Source organism: Eriocheir sinensis, chromosome 69 (genome assembly GCF_024679095.1).
Source record: "Eriocheir sinensis breed Jianghai 21 chromosome 69, ASM2467909v1, whole genome shotgun sequence".
Lineage (NCBI taxonomy): Eukaryota > Metazoa > Arthropoda > Malacostraca > Decapoda > Varunidae > Eriocheir > Eriocheir sinensis.
Genome location: NC_066577.1, coordinates 5,604,614 through 5,609,613, shown reverse-complemented (window position 1 = coordinate 5,609,613; position 5,000 = coordinate 5,604,614). Strand labels below are relative to the sequence as shown.

At 49.8% G+C, this 5,000-nt stretch overlaps 1 protein-coding gene and 1 long non-coding RNA gene across 35 annotated transcripts in view; one reads left to right on the top strand and one right to left on the bottom strand.

The window, feature by feature from the left end:
* LOC126988458 (myocyte-specific enhancer factor 2-like) overlaps positions 1-5,000 on the bottom strand; it is a 152,162-nt gene that overhangs the window by 43,604 nt on the left and 103,558 nt on the right. The window lies entirely within an intron of this gene.
* LOC126988460 (uncharacterized) overlaps positions 1-5,000 on the top strand; it is a 41,812-nt gene that overhangs the window by 33,871 nt on the left and 2,941 nt on the right. For 6 of the 29 annotated variants that reach the window (XR_007741991.1, XR_007741990.1, XR_007741989.1 and 3 more), the window contains exons 2-3: positions 3,868-3,999; positions 4,263-5,000. The exon at positions 4,263-5,000 is cut by the window's right edge and continues 54 nt beyond it. This is a non-coding gene — a long non-coding RNA (uncharacterized LOC126988460). Of the gene's footprint in view, positions 1-3,801 lie in introns of those variants that run through there. The other 23 variants (XR_007741980.1, XR_007741981.1, XR_007741977.1 and 20 more) reach the window with 17 other exon arrangements.

Genomic DNA, 5,000 nt, shown 5'->3' with positions numbered 1-5,000 from the left:
TTATATTGTCAGAGTGATTAAGATTTTGGAAGGATTTGATCGATTTCCCACTGGTATGTTTTGCAGGAAGGATGTTGCTGTGGCGGATAACTCTGTTCAAGAAAGAGAGATAGGGGGAAACAAACTCCTGCCGATGTCTGTTTTGCATTGCCTATCTTTTTTTATAGTAAAGGAAGCAGCTCAATGGCAAATACAAACAACACAACAACAAATGAGTACACTAGTCGCCGCTCCAGCAAAGAAAAAGGAGGGGCCGAATATAGAGGGTCAATTTTAGATGGAGGTGACTTTTTATTTATTTATTATGTCTACGCCTATTGCGCTGGTAGGCTTGCTTGAGGGGCCTGGATGGCGTTCGGCTCCAGCCCGTCATGGCGCAGGTAAGTGTTTATAGTGGCGCCATCTTCTCTTGGCTCATGCTGCCCCCCGGAACTCCTTCTTGATTCACTTGGACGGTTTCCTCTAGAGTCCGGGTTGATGGGTGGTCTTCAGGACAGCATGTAGGTAGTCTTAGGCCACTCGGCGGTGACTGAAAATTCCGAAGTGGTAGCGTGGGGATTCGAACTCGCGTCGTCCATCACGTGGTGAATGTGGGCCCAGCACGCTACCACTCAGCCACCGACTTGAATTGCTTGGCCGTTGTTTCTGGTTCTCGGGTTGGTCTGGAGAGGAAAGATTTGGAGTGATCGATGTTACTGGACTTGTTGAGGGACTTGAAGACTTGAAGGCCCACCGTGGTCACTCGTCTCCTTTTCCTCCTCTTCTTCCTCGTATAACAGATTGTGGGTAGGCGGTGGCTGAGTGGTAGCGTGCTGGGCCCACATTCACCGCGTGATGGACGACGCGGGTTCGAATCCCCACGCTACCACCTGGGATTTTTCAGTCACCGCTGAGTGGCTTAAAACTACCCACATGCTGTCCTGAAGACCACCCATCAACCCGGACTCTAGAGGAAACCGTCCAAGTGAATCAAGAAGGAGTTCCGGGGGGCAGCATGAGCCAAGAGAAGATGGCGCCACTATAAACACTTGCCTGCACCATGACGGGCTGGGGCCGAACACCATCCAGGCCCCTCAAGCAAGCCTACCGGCGCTATAGGCATAGACGTAAAAAAAAAAAAAAATAGTCTCCTTTTCTTCCTCTTCTTCCTCGTATTATTCCTCCACCTCGTCCTCCTTCTTTTAATCCTCCTCGTATTCTTCCTACAGCACCTTCTTCTCCTTTCTCTTGTACTGTTACTCCGCCTATTCCTCCTCCTTCCCCTCGCTTGAGTCGTTCTCCATGCTGTTGTGTCCTTAATGACGGCAGTATTTTCGTAGAGCGTCGCTGAACTCTTTCCAGTAATTCAATATCCTTCCTGTTATTAGGGGACTGGCACTGCACTGCGTATTCCAGGCGTGGTCTCCCAAGTGAGTTACCCAAAGACAGTTTTACTCCCGGCGTCTTACACTCGAAATTCCTCGCTATGAACCCGAGCATAGGGTAGGCTTTGTCATAAGTTTTATTTAGTTTTTGTTTTGTTTTACAGTGGGTTGCGTGTTGCAGGTTACTACCGATGAAGACCCGAGATACAATTCATTGTGTACGCCCTGCAGAGGCCGCCCACGCGTGCTGTGTGGCTGCGGTTCCTGGATCTGAGGCGCGGGGCTTCACATTTGTCAGGTGAGGGACCTCGCCACTCTGCAGGCCGGCTAAAGGCCAATGTCGTTGTGGCGGGTCTCGGGGCGGCCGTCGTGGGGGCCGCACCGCACACTTCGCTGTCTTCGGCAAACTCCGATGGGGAGGATTTGTAAAGAGAATGGACCCAGCGGCCAGCCCTGTGGTGCTCCACGCTCGGTGACTGCGGCACATAAGGCGTCGCTCGCGTGGGGCCTTGGCGAAGGTTTTCTCCAAGTCTGGGTACGTATATGCCATTGCTAGGGTTGTGGTCGTCCGGTCTTTTTAATTTTTTTACACACAGCCGCTCAGCTCAGCCAAGCAGCCAGGGATCAGGTCAGTCAGCCTGGATCGCCTCTTTCCAACGCCGTGCTGGGCACCGGAAATACTATTCAGTATTTTCTGAAGTATCTCGACAAGTTTGTAACAACCTCCTCGAGGGTCTTGCCGCCGCTGACGCCACGCTTAGCCACTTCTTCACACGGCGCGGCCGACACCCGTGTTCGCGTTTATACGCAGACGCGCTGAAACTAACGACTGATGTTTTAAAATTGACTATTCACACGGCGCGGGTGTCGACATGCAGCGCGGGCTGTCCCGACCCTTGGGTCGCCCACGAGTCCGCGTCCGCGCATAGGAGCCATTGGGTTCAGCGTGCAATGCACGTCTTCACAGAACGCCGCGGGCCGGGGTCGCGCCGCGCATCTCTCAGAGAAAATTCATTCAGTATCTTATTGATTTCACCGTGACTGGTTCTGCGTACCATTTCCTGTTGCATTTGAATCATTTACTTGTTGGCAGGAAGACGATGGCTGCAGACACTAACGCCGAGCTGCTGACAGGCTGCCGCGTGGCGGCGGCGGCGGCCGGTTTTCCCCGCGCCGTCCGAAAAGAAACGCGGAGGCGGCCGCGGCCGCGCAAAACTGCGGACGCGGCATCGCCTGCGCCGCCTGAAAGAGGCCACTGGGCCTGTTTTGTTCCACAGCTTTCAGTGTGTGTTGCGTTAATCATCGTCCAGTCCCCGTGGCTTGTTGAGCCGTGGCGGCGCGAGTGTCGGCGGCGGGAATTATCCGACCAGCGCTGCGGGAAGGCGAGACGTCGGGACCCGCTGACCCGCTCGTGGCCTGTTTGCCCACGCACTTGTGTTCATCCTGGTCCCGTATTCTGGCGAATCACCGCGGCGTGAGGCTCTTCGCGGAATATTACCCCGGGACGGACTCCGTGATCTCGACCGCGAACACAGAAACTCCGGCACGTGTTCACCGGCCTGGGTCAGCGCGCCGCCCCGCCAGAGTCCGCAACACTGCGGCGCCAAGCAGCAGATAAAGACATAGATAGACAGGACGTGCAAAGAAATACAGAATGAACAGACAGGGAAAGGAGAAAGGAGAAAGGGAAACCACGTGAAGAAAGAATAAAGAAGGAATAAAGAAATAAAGAATGAACAGAAATTATACAAAATGAAGAGAATGAAGAGAAATACAGAAAAAAAAACAGAATACACAAATAAACAGATACACACACACACACACACACACACACACACACACACACACACACACACACACACACCTATATTTTCAAACAAGATATATAGCAAGGAAATAAAGATAATACTAACACTAATACTGAGTTAGCCCAGACAGTACTCTCATTGAAGCTTTCCTCCTCCTCCTCCTCCCCCTCGACGTACCCCACAGAAGGAAAGAAGAACATGCAGAGAAGAGAATACAGAACGAGGAGGAGGAGGAGGAAGAGGAGGAAAGAAAGGAAAGGGAAGAAGAGAGAATATAGAATGAGGGAGGAGGAAGAGGAAGAGGAGGAAAAAGAAATAAAGAAGAAATTGAGTAAACAGGAAAAATACGAAGAAGGAAGAGAGAAAGAATGGGAAATGAAGAGGAGGAAAAGGAGGAAAGTAAAGAGAGAAAAGAAGGAAAAGATAAAAAAAATACTAAAGAAAAGGAAGAAAAGGAGAGGAAAGGAACACGAAAAAGGAAAAGAGGAGAATGGAAATGAGACTAAAGAAGGAAAAGAGAGAGAAAGGAGAATGTAGGAGAGGAGGAGGAGGAAAAAAAGAAACATGGAAATAAGAAATACAGAAAAAAGAGGAAAAAAAAGAGATAGTTTGACAAGGCTTTGGTGGAGGTTGTGTTAGTGTGTCCATGGGTAGTGTTACGAGCCTGGTGATAGTTTGACAAGGCTTTGATGGAGGTTGTGTTAGTGTGTCCATGGGTAGTGTTATGAGCCTGGTGAGAGTTTGACAAGGCTTTGGTGGAGGTTGTGTTAGTGTGTCCATGGGTAGTGTTATGAGCCTGGTGATAGTTTGACAAGGCTTTGGTGGAGGTTGTGTTAGTGTGTTCATGGGTAGTGTTATAAGCCAGTGAAAGTTTGACAAGGCTTTGGTGGAGGTTGTGTTAGTGTGTCCATGGGTAGTGTTATGAGCCTGGTGATAGTTTGACAAGGCTTTGGTGGAGGTTGTGTTAGTGTGTCCATGGGTAGTGTTATGAGCCTGGTGATAGTTTGACAAGGCTTTGGTGGAGATTGTGTTAGTGTGTCCATGGGTAGTGTTATGAGCCTGGTGATAGTTTGACAAGGCTTTGGTGGAGGTTGTGTTAGTGTGTCCATTGATAGTGTTATGAGCCTGGTGATAGTTTGACAAGGCTTTGGTGGAGGTTGTGTTAGTGTGTCCATGGGTAGTGTTATGAGCCTGGTGATAGTTTGACAAGGCTTTGGTGGAGGTTGTGTTAGTGTGTCCATGGGTAGTGTTATGAGCCTGGTGATAGTTTGACAAGGCTTTGGTGGAGGTTGTGTTAGTATGTCCATGGGTAGTGTTATGAGCCTGGTGATAGTTTGACAAGGCTTTGGTGGAGGTTGTGTTAGTGTGTCCATGGGTAGTGTTATGAGCCTGGTGATAGTTTGACAAGGCTTTGGTGGAGGTTGTGTTAGTATGTCCATGGGTAGTGTTATGAGCCTGGTGATAGTTTGACAAGGCTTTGGTGGAGGTTGTGTTAGTATGTCCATGGGTAGTGTTATGAGCCTGGTGATAGTTTGACAAGGCTTTGGTGGACGCTGTGTTAGTGTGTCCATGGGTAGTGTTATGAGCCTGGTGATAGTTTGACAAGGCTTTGGTGGAGGTTGTGTTAGTATGTCCATGGGTAGTGTTATGAGCCTGGTGATAGTTTGACAAGGCTTTGGTGGAGGTTGTGTTAGTATGTCCATGGGTAGTGTTATGAGCCTGGTGATAGTTTGACAAGGCTTTGGTGGAGGTTGTGTTAGTATGTCCATGGGTAGTGTTATGAGCCTGGTGATAGTTTGACAAGGCTTTGGTGGAGGTTGTGTTAGTG